The 19543-nt window shown below is 47.2% G+C and overlaps 3 non-coding genes and 10 pseudogenes across 3 annotated transcripts; all 13 read left to right on the top strand.

Annotated features, from left to right (window-relative positions):
* The first annotated feature begins 2547 nt into the window (after positions 1-2547).
* On the top strand, positions 2548-2667 carry LOC130129194 (5S ribosomal RNA). The gene has a single exon (XR_008811976.1). It is a non-coding gene; the product is annotated as a 5S ribosomal RNA (ribosomal RNA).
* A 688-nt stretch (positions 2668-3355) lies between these two features.
* Positions 3356-3475, top strand: LOC130129252 (5S ribosomal RNA; annotated as a pseudogene).
* A 702-nt stretch (positions 3476-4177) lies between these two features.
* On the top strand, positions 4178-4287 carry LOC130129373 (5S ribosomal RNA; annotated as a pseudogene).
* A 691-nt stretch (positions 4288-4978) lies between these two features.
* Positions 4979-5098, top strand: LOC130129290 (5S ribosomal RNA; annotated as a pseudogene).
* A 705-nt stretch (positions 5099-5803) lies between these two features.
* On the top strand, positions 5804-5923 carry LOC130129450 (5S ribosomal RNA). The gene has a single exon (XR_008812055.1). It is a non-coding gene; the product is annotated as a 5S ribosomal RNA (ribosomal RNA).
* A 695-nt stretch (positions 5924-6618) lies between these two features.
* On the top strand, positions 6619-6738 carry LOC130129241 (5S ribosomal RNA; annotated as a pseudogene).
* Positions 6739-7442: 704 nt separating this feature from the next.
* LOC130129385 (5S ribosomal RNA) lies at positions 7443-7551 on the top strand (annotated as a pseudogene).
* Positions 7552-8246: 695 nt separating this feature from the next.
* Positions 8247-8356, top strand: LOC130129336 (5S ribosomal RNA; annotated as a pseudogene).
* Positions 8357-9059: 703 nt separating this feature from the next.
* Positions 9060-9179, top strand: LOC130129251 (5S ribosomal RNA; annotated as a pseudogene).
* Positions 9180-9879: 700 nt separating this feature from the next.
* On the top strand, positions 9880-9999 carry LOC130129184 (5S ribosomal RNA). Its single transcript, XR_008811966.1, has one exon. It is a non-coding gene; the product is annotated as a 5S ribosomal RNA (ribosomal RNA).
* A 688-nt stretch (positions 10000-10687) lies between these two features.
* Positions 10688-10807, top strand: LOC130129285 (5S ribosomal RNA; annotated as a pseudogene).
* Positions 10808-12309: 1502 nt separating this feature from the next.
* Positions 12310-12429, top strand: LOC130129267 (5S ribosomal RNA; annotated as a pseudogene).
* A 706-nt stretch (positions 12430-13135) lies between these two features.
* LOC130129240 (5S ribosomal RNA) lies at positions 13136-13255 on the top strand (annotated as a pseudogene).
* The last annotated feature ends 6288 nt before the right edge of the window (positions 13256-19543 follow it).

The following is a 19543-nucleotide window of genomic DNA, read 5'->3' as shown; positions in this document are numbered from 1 at the left end:
GTGCATGTAGTAACACAGAGGAAGCACGCCGACAGCCCTGTGTATGAGCTGAAGCCGGAGAATGGAAAAGGACGAACCAGAATCATGCATAGGAACCTTCTTCTGCCATGCGACTTCCTGCCGGTGGAACCAAGAGAAGAGGACTTACCTGTGAAACCTAGACGGGAGAGAAAGAAGACAGACAGACAAATGCAGTGGAACCAGGAACAGGACAGTGACTCAGATGATGAGGATAACTGGAGATGCATCGTGGGACGACCAACAGTCAGAGCCAGTGAGCGGATCCAGAGTCAGCTGAGCCCAGATGCCTTGGAGTTCTATCCGGAGGAAAGAGACGGTCAAGATGAAGAGGATTTTGCGGAGCAGCCTGCAACAATAGAGGACAATGGGACAGTGTCAGAGAATGGCGAGACATCTGGAGCTGAAGAAGAGGATGAGCCCGATGACGACAAGAGCCTGGAAGATGCCTTGCAGCCTCCACCAGAAGATGCCTTGCAGCCTCCTCCAGGGGAAGCTGTGCAGCCTGCCAGAGAAAAAGCATATCCTTTGAGAAATAGAAAACCTACACCAGTGTTTACTTATCACAGACTAGGGCAGCCTAGTGTGTCTGGTAGATAAGCAAATCAGACAACTCAGTATAAATAAATAAATGAAAAAAAAAACAAAAAAAAAAACAAAACAAAAAAAACAAAAAAAAAAAACTTTTGACATGTTACAATTGTTATAGCTATGTCATTTTAGTTGTCCTGTGATCACCAGACACAGAGTTACTGTAGCATTGGGGTTTTAGAACACACCTGTTACCACCAGGGATATTACTATTACAAAGTTATTTGCTTTTAGTCAGATACTATAGCTCCCCGGCCTCAAGACGGACGAAGCAGTGGATTCAAGTGCACATTATTTACTGCAAACATATACCATTAATAGGAGATGTGTGTTATATGTTATGACTGATTACAGTACAGTATCCAGATTGACTCCTGCTTAGTAATAACCTATCTTTTCAATGAAAAGTTATGCAATGTGGACTGGTAGATTTGTTATGTCGGGACGCCATTATCTTTTTGAGGGGAGAGTGTGGGGTACTTGGGATTTAGTAGCCCCCCATCTATTTTTTATTTTATATACTTACCTTCATTGACCACTCACTAATAGTAAAGAGGAGAATTGTCTGCTGTGTTGTTGTGATAGCCGGTTCTCGCCACAGGAGGGCACTGCAGGTTAATTGCTTCTAGCCTGTGTGACGTAGTGCTGGCTCTCGCCGTGCACTCTGGGACATAGAGTCGTCAGATGAGTGTGGCCGTTCGTATAGTGAGCCATGCTCTGAAAACGTGTCCTCTGTAATGTCTATTTGACAGGTAAGCAGACTAGTTAGACATATGGAATTAGGATGGTGATTAAATATGATGTGTAGGTGGGATATGGATGCCTATTAGAAATACCCACGAAGGGACTTTCATATTTATTTTGATAACGTCATATCACTGGCTAACGTTAGCTAGATTGCTAGCGAGTTGCTAACGTTAGCATAGCCATAGCTCCCGCGGTCTGAACCCATTGTTCTGTAGCTTGGCTTTGACATTGTCTGTAGGTGTGATTAGTCTGTCCCTTTACTATGTTTAGTGTCTCCACACTGTGTAAATATGAAGGTAGGCCTATGTGTGTTGCTATTTTGATCCCCCCATGTTCCGTAACGTTATATACTGTTTAGCTTTGCTCGCGGTAGGCTAGACTAATGTGAATTTATGGAAGAATATATTTGGTGCTCTTATTGTGTATAAATTGGAGATGAGTGTGGCCGTTCGTATAGTGAGCCATGCTCTGAAAACGTGTCCTCTGTAATGTCTATTTGACAGATGGAGTAAAACAACAAAAACACCAGCCCTTGTAAGTGTCATTCTTATCAAGTGTGCTACATATAGGTGAAACCAGACAAACATTTGGGTCAGAAACCAGTAAAAAGTCTTCTCAATGGCTGTATCTTAGTTAGCTTTATGTCACAGCCTCTCGCCCTCGACATCAAAGCGTTCGCGGTCACAGCCTCTCGCCCTTGACATCAAAGCGTTTGCCCCTGACACCTGCTGACCCCCCCCTGTCAGAGCCTCTCTCCCTTGACTTGCCCTGACAACTAAGCGTTCGCTGTCACAGCCTCTCGCCCTTGACATCAACGCGATCATCACCCTTAAAAAGCCTCCACTATGGTCCAGTCTTGGCTGGAACGTCGCCTTTCATGGACTTCTGCCTGCCTGCCTGCTTGCCTACCTGCCACTGAGCCGACTCCTGCTCTACCCGTGAGATCGGTTACTTCAATAAAAAGTTGATTCTTCCCTTACCTGGTTGTGCCGTCTGCTTTTGGGTTCGTTCCTGATACGTGACACTTTAAGTCATATTTTTACATTACAAACGTGACTTCTTGGACAGCAAAAGCGATAGGATGTGATGGAGTTTGTCATAAGATGAAAGCGGTGAAACAAGCTGACAACAGAAAGAAGAAGGTCGGCGGCAAACTCATCTATGAAAAAGCTGCAAGACTCAAGCTTGACGGCTTACGGCCATACCAGCCTGATAACGCCCGATCTCGTCCGATCTCGGAAGCTAAAGTGAGGTCGGGCCCGGTTAGTACCTGGATGGGAGACCGCCTGGGAATACCAGGTGCTGTAAGCCTTTTATTCCGCCTTACGATCATCTCAAAGTACTTTGATTTTCTTTTACTGAATTCCAATTGAAAAATCTGACGTATAGGTGAAACCAGACAAACATTTGTGTCAGAAACCAGTAAAAAGTCTTCTCAATTTCTGTATCTTAGTTAGCTTTATGTCACAGCCTCTCGCCCTCGACATCAAAGCGTTCGCGGTCACAGCCTCTCGCCCTTGACATCAAAGCGTTTGCCCCTGACACCTTCTGACCCCTCCTGTCACAGCCTCTCTCCCTGGACTTGCCTTGACATTTTAGCGTTCGCTGTCAAAGCCTCTCGCCCTTGACATCAACGCGATCATCACCCTTAAAAAGACTCCACTGTGGTCCAGTCTTGGCTTGAACGTCGCCTTTCATGGACTTCTGCCTGCTTGCCTACCTGCCACTGAGCCGACTCCTGCTCTACCCGTGAGATCGGTTACTTCAATGAATAGTTGATTCTTCCCTTACCTGGTTGTGCCGTCTGCTTTTGGGTTCGTTCCTGATACGTGACACTTTAAGTCATATTTTTACATTACAGACGTGACTTCTTGGACAGCAAAAGCGATAAGATGTGATGGAGTTTGTCATAAGATGAAAGTGGTGAAACAAGCTGACAACAGAAAGAAGGTCGGCGGCCAACTCATCTATTAAAAAGCTGCAAGGCTCCAGCTCGACGGCTTACGGCCATACCAGCCTGATAACGCCCGATCTCGTCCGATCTCGGAAGCTAAAGCAAGTTCGCGTCTGGTTAGTACCTGGATGGGAGACCGTCTGGGAATACCAGGTGCTGTAAGCCTTTTATTCCGCCCTACGATCATCTCAAAGTACTTTGATTTTCTTTTACTGAATTCCAATTGAAAAATCTGACGTATAGGTGAAACCAGACAAACATTTAGGTCAGAAACCAGTAAAAAGTCTTCTCAATGGCTGTATCTTAGTTAGCTTTATGTCACAGCCTCTCGCCCTCGACATCAAAGCGTTCGCGGTCACAGCCTCTCGCCCTTGACATCAAAGCGTTTGCCCCTGACACCTGCTGACCCCCCCCCCTGTCAGAGCCTCTCTCCCTTGACTTGCCCTGACAACTAAGCGTTCGCTGTCACAGCCTCTCGCCCTTGACATCAACGCGATCATCACCCTTAAAAAGCCTCCACTATGGTCCAGTCTTGGCTGGAACGTCGCCTTTCATGGACTTCTGCCTGCCTGCCTGCTTGCCTACCTGCCACTGAGCCGACTCCTGCTCTACCCGTGAGATCGGTTACTTCAATAAAAAGTTGATTCTTCCCTTACCTGGTTGTGCCGTCTGCTTTTGGGTTCGTTCCTGATACGTGACACTTTAAGTCATATTTTTAAATTACAAACGTGACTTCTTGGAAAGCAAAAGCGATAGGATGTGATGGAGTTTGTCATAAGATGAAAGTGGTGAAACAAGCTGACAACAGAAAGAAGAAGGTCGGCGGCAAACTCATCTATGAAAAAGCTGCAAGACTCAAGCTTGACGGCTTACGGCCATACCAGCCTGATAACGTCCGATCTCGGAAGCTAAAGTAAGGTCGGGCCCGGTTAGTACCTGGATGGGAGACCGCCTGGGAATACCAGGTGCTGTAAGCCTTTTATTCCGCCTTACGATCATCTCAAAGTACTTTGATTTTCTTTTACTGAATTCCAATTGAAAAATCTGACGTATAGGTGAAACCAGACAAACATTTGTGTCAGAAACCAGTAAAAAGTCTTCTCAATTTCTGTATTTTAGTTAGCTTTATGTCACAGCCTCTCGCCCTCGACATCAAAGCGTTCGCGGTCACAGCCTCTCGCCCTTGACATCAAAGCGTTTGCCCCTGACACCTTCTGACCCCTCCTGTCACAGCCTCTCTCCCTGGACTTGCCTTGACATCTTAGCGTTCGCTGTCAAAGCCTCTCGCCCTTGACATCAACGCGATCATCACCCTTAAAAAGACTCCACTGTGGTCCAGTCTTGGCTGGAACGTCGCCTTTCATGGACTTCTGCCTGCTTGCCTACCTGCCACTGAGCCGACTCCTGCTCTACCCGTGAGATCGGTTACTTCAATGAATAGTTGATTCTTCCCTTACCTGGTTGTGCCGTCTGCTTTTGGGTTTGTTCCTGATACGTGACACTTTAAGTCATATTTTTACATTACAGACGTGACTTCTTGGACAGCAAAAGCGATAGGATGTGATGGAGTTTGTCATAAGATGAAAGTGGTGAAACAAGCTGACAACAGAAAGAAGAAGGTCGGCGGCCAACTCATCTATTAAAAAACTGCAAGGCTCCAGCTCGACGGCTTACGGCCATACCAGCCTGATAACGCCCGATCTCGTCCGATCTCGGAAGCTAAAGCAAGGTCGCGTCTGGTTAGTACCTGGATGGGAGACCGTCTGGGAATACCAGGTGCTGTAAGCCTTTTATTCCGCCCTACGATCATCTCAAAGTACTTTGATTTTCTTTTACTGAATTCCAATTGAAAAATCTGACGTATAGGTGAAACCAGACAAACATTTAGGTCAGAAACCAGTAAAAAGTCTTCTCAATGGCTGTATCTTAGTTAGCTTTATGTCACAGCCTCTCGCCCTCGACATCAAAGCGTTCGCGGTCACAGCCTCTCGCCCTTGACATCAAAGCGTTTGCCCCTGACACCTGCTGACCCCCCCCCTGTCAGAGCCTCTCTCCCTTGACTTGCCTTGACAACTAAGCGTTCGCTGTCACAGCCTCTCGCCCTTGACATCAACGCGATCATCACCCTTAAAAAGCCTCCACTATGGTCCAGTCTTGGCTGGAACGTCGCCTTTCATGGACTTCTGCCTGCCTGCCTGCCTGCTTGCCTACCTGCCACTGAGCCGACTCCTGCTCTACCCGTGAGATCGGTTACTTCAATAAAGACTTGATTCTTCCCTTACCTGGTTGTCCCGTCTGCTTTTGGGTTCGTTCCTGATACGTGACACTTTAAGTCATACTTTTACATTACAAACGTGACTCCTTGGACAGCAAAAGCGATAGGATGTGATGGAGTTTGTCATAAGATGAAAGTGGTGAAACAAGCTGACAACAGAAAGAAGAAGGTCGGCGGCCAACTCATCTATGAAAAAGCTGCAAGACTCAAGCTCGACGGCTTACGGCCATACCAGCCTGATAACGCCCGATCTCGTCCGATCTCGGAAGCTAAAGCAAGGTCGGGCCTGGTTAGTACCTGGATGGGAGACCGCCTGGGAATACCAGGTACTGTAAGCCTTTTATTCCGCCCTACGATCATCTCAAAGTACTTTGATTTTCTTTTACTGAATTCCAATTGAAAAATCTGACGTATAGGTGAAACCAGACAAACATTTGGGTCAGAAACCAGTAAAAAGTCTTCTCAATGGCTGTATCTTAGTTAGCTTTATGTCACAGCCTCTCGCCCTCGACATCAAAGCGTTCGCGGTCACAGCCTCTCGCCCTTGACATCAAAGCGTTTGCCCCTGACACCTGCTGACCACCCCTGTCACAGCCTCTCTCCCTGGACTTGCCTTGACATCTAAGCGTTCGCTGTCACAGCCTCTCGTCCTTGACATCAACGCGATCATCACCCTTAAAAAGCCTCCACTATGGTCCAGTCTTGGCTGGAACGTCGCCTTTCATGGACTTCTGCCTGCCTGTTTGCCTACCTGCCACTGAGCTGACTCCTGCTCTACCCGTGAGATCGGTTACTTCAATAAAAAGTTGGTTCTTCCCTTACCTGGTTGTGCCGTCTGCTTTTGGGTTCGTTCCTGATACGTGACACTTTAAGTCATATTTTTACATTACAAACGTGACTTCTTGGACAGCAAAAGCGATAGGATGTGATGGAGTTTGTCATAAGATGAAAGTGGTGAAACAAGCTGACAACAGAAAGAAGAAGGTCGGCGGCCAACTCATCTATGAAAAAGCTGCAAGACTCAAGCTCGACGGCTTACGGCCATACCAGCCTGATAACGCCCGGTCTCGTCCGATCTCGGAAGCTAAACCAAGGTCGGGCCCGGTTAGTACCTGGATGGGAGACCACCAGGGAATACCAGGTGCTGTAAGCCTTTTATTCCGCCCTACGATCATCTCAAAGTACTTTGATTTTCTTTTACTGAATTCCAATTGAAAAATCTGACGTATAGGTGAAACCAGACAAACATTTGGGTCAGAAACCAGTAAAAAGTCTTCTCAATGGCTGTATCTTAGTTAGCTTTATGTCACAGCCTCTCGCCCTCGACATCAAAGCGTTCGCGGTCACAGCCTCTCGCCCTTGACATCAAAGCGTTTGCCCCTGACACCTGCTGACCCCCCCTGTCACAGCCTCTCTCCCTGGACTTGCCTTGACATCAAAGCGTTCGCTGTCACAGCCTCTCGCCCTTGACATCAACGCGATCATCACCCTTAAAAAGCCTCCACTGTGGTCCAGTCTTGGCTGGAACGTCGCCTTTCATGGACTTCTGCCTGCCTGCCTGCCTGCTTGCCTACCTGCCACTGAGCCGACTCCTGCTCTACCCGTGAGATCGGTTACTTCAATAAAGACTTGATTCTTCCCTTACCTGGTTGTGCCGTCTGCTTTTGGGTTCGTTCCTGATACGTGACACTTTAAGTCATACTTTTACATTACAAACGTGACTCCTTGGACAGCAAAAGCGATAGGATGTGATGGAGTTTGTCATAAGATGAAAGTGGGGAAACAAGCTGCCAACAGAAAGAAGAAGGTCGGCGGCCAACTCATCTATGAAAAAGCTGCAATGGCTCCAGCTCGACGGCTTACGGCCATACCAGCCTGATAACACCCGATCTCGGAAGCAAAGCAGGGGCGGGCCTAGTTAGTACCTGGATAGGAGACCGCCTGGGAATACCAGGTGCTCTAAGCCTTTTATTCCGCCCTACGGTCATCTCAAAGTGCGTCAATTTTCTTTTACTGAATTCCAATTGAAAAATCTGACGTATAGGTAAAGCCAGACAAACATTTGGGTCAAAAACCAGTAAAAAGTCTTCTCAATGGCTGTATCTTAGTTAGCTTTATGTCACAGCCTCTCGCCCTCGACATCAAAGCGTTCGCGGTCACAGCCTCTCGCCCTTGACATCAAAGCGTTTGCCCCTGACACCTGCTGACCACCCCTGTCACAGCCTCTCTCCCTGGACTTGCCTTGACATCTAAGCGTTCGCTGTCACAGCCTCTCGTCCTTGACATCAACGCGATCATCACCCTTAAAAAGCCTCCACTATGGTCCAGTCTTGGCTGGAACGTCGCCTTTCATGGACTTCTGCCTGCCTGTTTGCCTACCTGCCACTGAGCTGACTCCTGCTCTACCCGTGAGATCGGTTACTTCAATAAAAAGTTGGTTCTTCCCTTACCTGGTTGTGCCGTCTGCTTTTGGGTTCGTTCCTGATACGTGACACTTTAAGTCATATTTTTACATTACAAACGTGACTTCTTGGACAGCAAAAGCGATAGGATGTGATGGAGTTTGTCATAAGATGAAAGTGGTGAAACAAGCTGCCAACAGAAAGAAGAAGGTCGGCGGCAAACTCATCTATGAAAAAGCTGCAAGACTCAAGCTTGACGGCTTACGGCCATACCAGCCTGATAACGCCCGATCTCGGAAGCTAAAGTAAGGTCGGGCCCGGTTAGTACCTGGATGGGAGACCGCCTGGGAATACCAGGTGCTGTAAGCCTTTTATTCCGCCCTACGATCATCTCAAAGTACTTTGATTTTCATTTACTGAATTCCAATTGAAAAATCTGACGTATAGGTGAAACCAGACAAACATTTGTGTCAGAAACCAGTAAAAAGTCTTCTCAATTTCTGTATCTTAGTTAGCTTTATGTCACAGCCTCTCGCCCTCGACATCAAAGCGTTCGCGGTCACAGCCTCTCGCCCTTGACATCAAAGCGTTTGCCCCTGACACCTTCTGACCCCTTCTGTCACAGCCTCTCTCCCTGGACTTGCCTTGACATCTTAGCGTTCGCTGTCAAAGCCTCTCGCCCTTGACATCAACGCGATCATCACCCTTAAAAAGACTCCACTGTGGTCCAGTCTTGGCTGGAACGTCGCCTTTCATGGACTTCTGCCTGCCTGCCTGCCTGCTTGCCTACCTGCCACTGAGCCGACTCCTGCTCTACCCGTGAGATCGGTTACTTCAATGAATAGTTGATTCTTCCCTTACCTGGTTGTGCCGTCTGCTTTTGGGTTCGTTCCTGATACGTGACACTTTAAGTCATATTTTTACATTACAGACGTGACTTCTTGGACAGCAAAAGCGATAGGATGTGATGGAGTTTGTCAAAAGATGAAAGTGGTGAAACAAGCTGACAACAGAAAGAAGAAGGTCGGCGGCCAACTCATCTATTAAAAAACTGCAAGGCTCCAGCTCGACGGCTTACGGCCATACCAGCCTGATAACGCCCGATCTCGTCCGATCTCGGAAGCTAAAGCAAGTTCGCGTCTGGTTAGTACCTGGATGGGAGACCGTCTGGGAATACCAGGTGCTGTAAGCCTTTTATTCCGCCCTACGATCATCTCAAAGTACTTTGATTTTCTTTTACTGAATTCCAATTGAAAAATCTGACGTATAGGTGAAACCAGACAAACATTTGGGTCAGAAACCAGTAAAAAGTCTTCTCAATGGCTGTATCTTAGTTAGCTTTATGTCACAGCCTCTCGCCCTCGACATCAAAGCGTTCGCGGTCACAGCCTCTCGCCCTTGACATCAAAGCGTTTGCCCCTGACACCTGCTGACCCCCCCCTGTCAGAGCCTCTCTCCCTTGACTTGCCCTGACAACTAAGCGTTCGCTGTCACAGCCTCTCGCCCTTGACATCAACGCGATCATCACCCTTAAAAAGCCTCCACTATGGTCCAGTCTTGGCTGGAACGTCGCCTTTCATGGACTTCTGCCTGCCTGCCTGCTTGCCTACCTGCCACTGAGCCGACTCCTGCTCTACCCGTGAGATCGGTTACTTCAATAAAAAGTTGATTCTTCCCTTACCTGGTTGTGCCGTCTGCTTTTGGGTTCGTTCCTGATACGTGACACTTTAAGTCATATTTTTACATTACAAACGTGACTTCTTGGACAGCAAAAGCGATAGGATGTGATGGAGTTTGTCATAAGATGAAAGTGGTGAAACAAGCTGACAACAGAAAGAAGAAGGTCGGCGGCAAACTCATCTATGAAAAAGCTGCAAGACTCAAGCTTGACGGCTTACGGCCATACCAGCCTGATAACGCCCGATCTCGTCCGATCTCGGAAGCTAAAGTAAGGTCGGGCCCGGTTAGTACCTGGATGGGAGACCGCCTGGGAATACCAGGTGCTGTAAGCCTTTTATTCCGCCTTACGATCATCTCAAAGTACTTTGATTTTCTTTTACTGAATTCCAATTGAAAAATCTGACGTATAGGTGAAACCAGACAAACATTTGTGTCAGAAACCAGTAAAAAGTCTTCTCAATTTCTGTATCTTAGTTAGCTTTATGTCACAGCCTCTCGCCCTCGACATCAAAGCGTTCGCGGTCACAGCCTCTCGCCCTTGACATCAAAGCGTTTGCCCCTGACACCTTCTGACCCCTCCTGTCACAGCCTCTCTCCCTGGACTTGCCTTGACATCTTAGCGTTCGCTGTCAAAGCCTCTCGCCCTTGACATCAACGCGATCATCACCCTTAAAAAGACTCCACTGTGGTCCAGTCTTGGCTTGAACGTCGCCTTTCATGGACTTCTGCCTGCTTGCCTACCTGCCACTGAGCCGACTCCTGCTCTACCCGTGAGATCGGTTACTTCAATGAATAGTTGATTCTTCCCTTACCTGGTTGTGCCGTCTGCTTTTGGGTTCGTTCCTGATACGTGACACTTTAAGTCATATTTTTACATTACAGACGTGACTTCTTGGACAGCAAAAGCGATAAGATGTGATGGAGTTTGTCATAAGATGAAAGTGGTGAAACAAGCTGACAACAGAAAGAAGGTCGGCGGCCAACTCATCTATTAAAAAGCTGCAAGGCTCCAGCTCGACGGCTTACGGCCATACCAGCCTGATAACGCCCGATCTCGTCCGATCTCGGAAGCTAAAGCAAGTTCGCGTCTGGTTAGTACATGGATGGGAGACCGTCTGGGAATACCAGGTGCTGTAAGCCTTTTATTCCGCCCTACGATCATCTCAAAGTACTTTGATTTTCTTTTACTGAATTCCAATTGAAAAATCTGACGTATAGGTGAAACCAGACAAACATTTAGGTCAGAAACCAGTAAAAAGTCTTCTCAATGGCTGTATCTTAGTTAGCTTTATGTCACAGCCTCTCGCCCTCGACATCAAAGCGTTCGCGGTCACAGCCTCTCGCCCTTGACATCAAAGCGTTTGCCCCTGACACCTGCTGACCCCCCCCCTGTCAGAGCCTCTCTCCCTTGACTTGCCCTGACAACTAAGCGTTCGCTGTCACAGCCTCTCGCCCTTGACATCAACGCGATCATCACCCTTAAAAAGCCTCCACTATGGTCCAGTCTTGGCTGGAACGTCGCCTTTCATGGACTTCTGCCTGCCTGCCTGCTTGCCTACCTGCCACTGAGCCGACTCCTGCTCTACCCGTGAGATCGGTTACTTCAATAAAAAGTTGATTCTTCCCTTACCTGGTTGTGCCGTCTGCTTTTGGGTTCGTTCCTGATACGTGACACTTTAAGTCATATTTTTAAATTACAAACGTGACTTCTTGGAAAGCAAAAGCGATAGGATGTGATGGAGTTTGTCATAAGATGAAAGTGGTGAAACAAGCTGACAACAGAAAGAAGAAGGTCGGCGGCAAACTCATCTATGAAAAAGCTGCAAGACTCAAGCTTGACGGCTTACGGCCATACCAGCCTGATAACGTCCGATCTCGGAAGCTAAAGTAAGGTCGGGCCCTGTTAGTACCTGGATGGGAGACCGCCTGGGAATACCAGGTGCTGTAAGCCTTTTATTCCGCCTTACGATCATCTCAAAGTACTTTGATTTTCTTTTACTGAATTCCAATTGAAAAATCTGACGTATAGGTGAAACCAGACAAACATTTGTGTCAGAAACCAGTAAAAAGTCTTCTCAATTTCTGTATTTTAGTTAGCTTTATGTCACAGCCTCTCGCCCTCGACATCAAAGCGTTCGCGGTCACAGCCTCTCGCCCTTGACATCAAAGCGTTTGCCCCTGACACCTTCTGACCCCTCCTGTCACAGCCTCTCTCCCTGGACTTGCCTTGACATCTTAGCGTTCGCTGTCAAAGCCTCTCGCCCTTGACATCAACGCGATCATCACCCTTAAAAAGACTCCACTGTGGTCCAGTCTTGGCTGGAACGTCGCCTTTCATGGACTTCTGCCTGCTTGCCTACCTGCCACTGAGCCGACTCCTGCTCTACCCGTGAGATCGGTTACTTCAATGAATAGTTGATTCTTCCCTTACCTGGTTGTGCCGTCTGCTTTTGGGTTTGTTCCTGATACGTGACACTTTAAGTCATATTTTTACATTACAGACGTGACTTCTTGGACAGCAAAAGCGATAGGATGTGATGGAGTTTGTCATGAGATGAAATTGGTGAAACAAGCTGACAACAGAAAGAAGAAGGTCGGCGGCCAACTCATCTATTAAAAAACTGCAAGGCTCCAGCTCGACGGCTTACGGCCATACCAGCCTGATAACGCCCGATCTCGTCCGATCTCGGAAGCTAAAGCAAGGTCGCGCCCGGTTAGTACCTGGATGGGAGACCGTCTGGGAATACCAGGTGCTGTAAGCCTTTTATTCCGCCCTACGATCATCTCAAAGTACTTTGATTTTCTTTTACTGAATTCCAATTGAAAAATCTGACGTATAGGTGAAACCAGACAAACATTTAGGTCAGAAACCAGTAAAAAGTCTTCTCAATGGCTGTATCTTAGTTAGCTTTATGTCACAGCCTCTCGCCCTCGACATCAAAGCGTTCGCGGTCACAGCCTCTCGCCCTTGACATCAAAGCGTTTGCCCCTGACACCTGCTGACCCCCCCCCCTGTCAGAGCCTCTCTCCCTTGACTTGCCTTGACAACTAGGCGTTCGCTGTCACAGCCTCTCGCCCTTGACATCAACGCGATCATCACCCTTAAAAAGCCTCCACTATGGTCCAGTCTTGGCTGGAACGTCGCCTTTCATGGACTTCTGCCTGCCTGCCTGCCTGCTTGCCTACCTGCCACTGAGCCGACTCCTGCTCTACCCGTGAGATTGGTTACTTCAATAAAAAGTTGGTTCTTCCCTTACCTGGTTGTGCCGTCTGCTTTTGGGTTCGTTCGTGATACGTGACACTTTAAGTCATATTTTTATATTACAAACGTGACTTCTTGGACAGCAAAAGCGATAGGATGTGATGGAGTTTGTCATAAGATGAAAGTGGTGAAACAAGCTGACAACAGAAAGAAGAAGGTCGGCGGCCAACTCATCTATGAAAAAGCTGCAAGACTCAAGCTCGACGGCTTACGGCCATACCAGCCTGATAACGCCCGGTCTCGTCCGATCTCGGAAGCTAAACCAAGGTCGGGCCCGGTTAGTACCTGGATGGGAGACCACCAGGGAATACCAGGTGCTGTAAGCCTTTTATTCCGCCCTACGATCATCTCAAAGTACTTTGATTTTCTTTTACTGAATTCCAATTGAAAAATCTGACGTATAGGTGAAACCAGACAAACATTTGGGTCAGAAACCAGTAAAAAGTCTTCTCAATGGCTGTATCTTAGTTAGCTTTATGTCACAGCCTCTCGCCCTCGACATCAAAGCGTTCGCGGTCACAGCCTCTCGCCCTTGACATCAAAGCGTTTGCCCCTGACACCTGCTGACCCCCCCTGTCACAGCCTCTCTCCCTGGACTTGCCTTGACATCTAAGCGTTCGCTGTCACAGCCTCTCGCCCTTGACATCAACGCGATCATCACCCTTAAAAAGCCTCCACTGTGGTCCAGTCTTGGCTGGAACGTCGCCTTTCATGGACTTCTGCCTGCCTGCCTGCCTGCTTGCCTACCTGCCACTGAGCCGACTCCTGCTCTACCCGTGAGATCGGTTACTTCAATAAAGACTTGATTCTTCCCTTACCTGGTTGTGCCGTCTGCTTTTGGGTTCGTTCCTGATACGTGACACTTTAAGTCATACTTTTACATTACAAACGTGACTCTTTGGACAGCAAAAGCGATAGGATGTGATGGAGTTTGTCATAAGATGAAAGTGGGGAAACAAGCTGCCAACAGAAAGAAGAAGGTCGGCGGCCAACTCATCTATGAAAAAGCTGCAATGGCTCCAGCTCGACGGCTTACGGCCATACCAGCCTGATAACTTCCGGGTTGGCGTGGTGGCGGCGGAGCGGACGAAAAAGACATTAAATCGACGGGGAAACGAGAGCAGTCTCTGAAAATCACGTTTCTAACTCCCCCCCAGCAGCTTTCTGCTGCACGGGGGAAACTTTTGTGGCTTTAGAAGCACGAAAATGGCACAGACGGCAAGGACACTCGGACCGGACAAGACTTACGACGACGGGCAGACGGACAAACAAAATGGAGGTATAGCGGCGGAAACAAAGAAGCCCCAGCAGGACGCGAATCCGACTGAGGCAGAAAGCGTGATGGAGAAGGGGGAGAGAGGAGAATTTGTGGTGGTGGAGAGTCGAGCGGAGAAACGAAAAGAGAGACGAGGTGGAGGGGCCACAGCAATGGGGTTGGTGAAAGAGACGGCGGTCGCAGCGGAAGCGGCGGGGAGGGAGGGGGAAGGGAGAGAGATGGACAGAGACCTGGTGGTTAATGTGGACGTGGAGGGAGAAGACAAAATCTCCATGATGGAGCTTCTGCGTGCGGTTGACAACACGTGTGGGAGAGTATTGGGCTGCAGGTCGAAAAGCGACAAACGATGGGAGCTCACGATGAGTAACCCGAAAGGGAAAACAAGACTGCTGGACGGCTTCAAAATTAGAAACTCCAGAGTGGTGGCATCGGAAGTTACGAGGGACACCAGGATCGTCTCCTTTTTGAACCTTCCCCTGTATGTCACAGACAATCAAATTGTTACTAAACTGGAGCAGTGGGGCGTGGAGCCGGTGTCTCCTATCAAGCGGAGGAAGTGGGCCGGGACGGACGTTTTTGACGGGACGAGATTCCTCAAAGTCCGTTTCAATGAAAATGTCTCCTCTTTACCTTACAGCACCAAATTTGAGACGCTGGAAGGGATTGAATACTTCAGAGTGCTGCACGATAATCAATCTAAAGTTTGCAGGCTGTGCCTCCAGCCCGGACACATCCTACGGGAGTGCCCGGAGTTCAAGTGCTTCAAGTGCGGGGAGATCGGACACTACGCACGAGAATGCGCAGCCATGCCTGGAGCAGATCCCAAAGAGGAGACAGAGAGGGACACCGGCGAGGGAGTAGAGGACGGGGCAGAAGAGACGGAGACAGGAAATCATCCTGATGGCATTGCGACTGATGGCGAAGCAGAGGGGCCCCAGTCAGCTGCACGCCATGAGATGGAGGAGGAGAGCGAGGTCGAGGAGGAAGAGGAGGAGAAAAGAGGAAGCGGCGGTTTGACTGCGGCCTCTGAGAGGGTGGGGAGGATGCCGACGAGCGTCTCCACTCTGGCGCACGGGTCGCTGAGGGGTCAGGCTGTAACAACATCAGGGGACAGGAGCCGCAGCAACCAGAGGGAGGGCAGTTCGGCCAGCCTTGCGTCCTTGCCTTGCGGGCAGCCGGGGCAGAGAGGGCCTCTACACGGGCAGGGGAGTGAGAGACGACAGCCGAACCCTAAGGCTTCGGAATGGGATGGAGTTAGTAAGGGGAGGGAAGAGGGAACAAGCAGAAAGGGCAAGACTAAGAGGGGTAAATAATAATGGACTGAAAAGGGTGTGCATCATGTTTTTTGTTTGGGGATTATTTTTCTCTGTCTTTCCCACTCACCATGGTCAAAATAGCATCATTCAACGTACGTGGACTACGTGACATGGACAAGTTCACTAAAGTCGTAAAAATGTGTGATGCAGAAATAATCTGTCTCCAAGAAACCCACTGGGACACTGACTGTGAAACTCAGTGCAAGAAAAGGTGGCCTGGATCCTACTTTTCAAGCCATGGGACTCAGCGGGCACGAGGAGTAAGCATCATGGTGAGTAGCCACATTGAGGCTGATGCCACTCTAATAGACAAAGACATTGGGGGGAGGTGGGTTAAAGTGGGCTTTGTTTTTGAAGACACTGTCTACAAATTACTGAACATTTATGCGCCCAACCACGAGGGGGACAGGTCTTCTTTCTTTCGAGAATTGAATATCATAGCTAAAGACTGTGACATCATAGTTGGGGATTTCAATGTCAAGATGAGCAGGCTTGACATTAGCGATAACGGTAGCTATAAACACGACTGTTCTAGAGCGGCCCTGAATCTGTTTATGGCCAAGAATAATTTCTGTGATTTATGGAGAACCAGAAATCCCATAACACGAGAGTACTCGAGAGTACAGCCACAAATGGACACTGTACGGCAAAGTCGGATTGATTTTTGTTTAGTCAAGAAACCGCAGATCGACCTTTTCGATACTGTGCGCTATTGTTTAAATTTCATTAGTGATCATGCCATCCTGCGTGTGGGAATGGGGGGTAAAAGGAGGGGGAGGGGGGGAGGCGTGTGGCACCTTAATGCTAGCCTGCTGAACAGAAGGGATTATGTTGAATGCATCTCTAAATTGATCTCATTTGAATGTTCACAGCCTGAGTTTGGGGAAAATATCATAGAGGGGTGGGAGAAATTAAAAGTGAGAATTAAACAAAAAAGTATTCAGTTTGCGAAAAGATTGAACTTTAAAACTAGAGAAAAAGAAAGATCATTAAGAAATACAATTGCTAAATTAAATGCACAACCGGTTGTCAATGTTGAAAGGCTTGTGAATATTCAAAATGAAATAAATGAAATTGAAAGGATAAAATGTGAAGGTGCTATAGTGAGGAGCCGTGCTCAATATGCAGTAGAAGGGGAGAAAAGTACAGCTTTTTTCCTCAACTTGGAAAAAAGGAAACAAAATCAGTGTTATTTGCAAGAAATCAAAAATAAAGAAGGTAAAGTAGTGACCAATTTCGTAGACATTCTGGAAACAGTACAAACTTTTTATAGTGACTTGTTTAAAACTGAGAGTTCAGACATACAAGCTACAAATGACATATTGGAAGAGATGACTGCTAAATTAAATGATGAGGATAAATCAGCGTGTGAACAGGAAATAACTGAGGAAGATATAGAGTGTGCAATAAATCAAATGATGTCAAATAAAAGCCCAGGTAGTGATGGGTTGACGGCAAACTTCTATAAAGCTTTCTGCAACACGCTCAAACCAACACTACTGAAATTGTATAAAACAATGGAAAAAGAACAGAAGGTACCGGAGTCAATGACTCTAGGCTTGATCACTTTAATTTTTAAGAAAGGGGAGAAGAATAAACTAACAAATTATAGGCCCATTACTCTGTTGAACAATGACTACAAAATACTAATGAAAATATTGGCAAACAGAGTCAAACAAATATTACATACAATAATAGAAGCCACCCAGGCTTATAGTGTGCCAGGGAGAGAAGTCACTGACACAGTACGCACCATAAGAGATGTGGTGGAGTATTTAAAAGAGACAGATCAAGCAGGTGTCCTTCTGGCCATTGACTTCAATAAAGCCTTTGACCGAGTAGAGCATCAATTTATGTTTAATGTACTGGAGAAGGTAGGTTTTGGAGACAGATTTCTAACTTGGGTAAAATTATTATATAGCAAAGCTACAGGTAAGGTCAAATGCAACGGTGCAACCACTGATGCGTTTCCTCTGGAAAGGTCGGTCAGACAAGGCTGTCCACTATCCTCAATCCTGTACACAATAATAGCAGAGCCACTAGGAATTCTATTAAAACAAGACAAGGGTATTAGAGGTATTGAGTTACCAGGGGGAGGATCCTGTGTCGTCCAGCAATTTGCTGATGACACCACCCTAACAGTAAAGGACATGGCAAGCATAGAGAGAGCAATGGCAGTAATAAACATGTACGGTCGAGCCTCTGGCTCCCGCATAAATGTAGGTAAGTCAGAAATCATGTTCATTAACATGGCTGAGCCTCAGCAGGAGACCACACCTTTTAAAATACAAAGCAAGCATATAAAAATTCTAGGTACCTACATCGGTAAAGATGTAGTGGCAGCTCGTGATCTGTCATGGACGGAAATTATTAGTAAAATAGAAAAATGTCTAAATTATTGGAAACTGAGAGACCTAAAACTCAAAGGTAGAGTAGTGGTTCTAAACAACTTAATATTGTCAAAACTAAACTATACATTAGCAGTTATAGAACTACCCTTATGGGTATTAAACAGAATAAATGAAATTACAACCAATTTTTTGTGGAGGGCAAAAGTAAGTAAAATAGCACGAAAAACATTAATAAGTAAGTACAGAGAGGGAGGACTTCAATTAGTAGATATAGAAAGCAAAAAAGGGCGTTCAGGATCAAAACTGTGCAAAAATATCTGTGTGACTCCACAGCCCACGGCTGGAAAAGCCTGATGGCTTACTTCATAAACAAGGTATTTCACATAGGCGATTTTGTGCTGCTGATGCAACTAAAGCGACCGATGATGGCGGGGCTTCCAGGTTTCTATAGAGAAGTCCTGTCCGCTCACGCGGAATTTCTAAAGCATATAGACTATGCATGTGACTCGGTAAACGTCATCAGAGAAATGCCAATCTTTCTAAATAAGAAAATTCAAAAGACAGGTAAGCTTCTATGTAATAATGACATGTTAACAGCAGGTTTGGTCCAGTTGGAGGACGTCATGTATGAACTGATGCCGGGTTTTCTCCCCCCCCAAGCCATATATGACAGTATAAAGGAGATAAACTATGAGGCCAAAATTACGGAGACAACAAGCTATTATAACGACTTAAAGGAAAGCATCCCAAAAGAATGGCGGACAACCATAGAGCGGAGAGTGGTACAGAACAGAGAGGGGAAGCTCCCAGCCATGTTGGTGGAGCAAGGAGGAGAGTGGAGGAGTATACACAGGTTGACAAGCAAACAGATCTATGGAAAGTTTCTGGCACAGGCGTCGCAACGTCCGACCTCTCTGCCGTTCTGGGGCAAAGTTATGCCCAATTTGAATGTGGGACAAATCTGGGGACAATGGAGGGTGAGAGGGAACAGCATTGAGGCAGAAGACAACGACTACAAAATCCGACACAACAAAGTGTTCACTAACGTTATTCTGCACCAATTTGACAAGGGGGTCGGCAGGGAGTGCGACGTCTGTGGCCTGCTGCCTGAAACACTATTGCACATGTACCGCCACTGCTCGGAGCTGGCGAGCTTCTTTGAAACCCTGAAAAAGTGCTTAGTCAACAAACTGGGATTAATTTGGGACAGCGGGGATTCGTGGGATGTATTCTTTGTGTTTGGAGTGTGGGAGAAGAGCAGGGTGAAGAACGCAGCGCTGTGCAAATTCCTCTTAAGTCACGCCCGGTGGGCCGTCAAATCACGTCGGAACATTGCGCACTTTGAACGCAGAATCATCCCGGTTTGGAACATTTTCAAAAACATGGTCAAAAAACAAACACATTACAGACTGACGCACGGCGATGCGGACTTCACCCGGCTCTTCATCAGAGACAGCCATCTCCTCTCCCTCAACAGGAGGGGGGAGATTGTGTGGAACTGGTGAGGGAGGGAGGGAGGGAGGGGAGGAAAAAGTCTGAAATGATGTGAACGGAAAATGATGATTATTGGAAGTGTAAATATAAACAGAGTTAAAGACGCGTTACGGTTTTCTTTTAACTTTCTCTGTTATGTTTTATTGAAGTTAAGGGGAGGATGGGATCATTCTGTTT

This window comes from Lampris incognitus, chromosome 18, assembly GCF_029633865.1.
Source record: "Lampris incognitus isolate fLamInc1 chromosome 18, fLamInc1.hap2, whole genome shotgun sequence".
Lineage (NCBI taxonomy): Eukaryota > Metazoa > Chordata > Actinopteri > Lampriformes > Lampridae > Lampris > Lampris incognitus.
The sequence above is the reverse complement of the archived record's forward strand: the minus strand, read 5'-3'. Positions and strand labels throughout refer to the sequence as shown.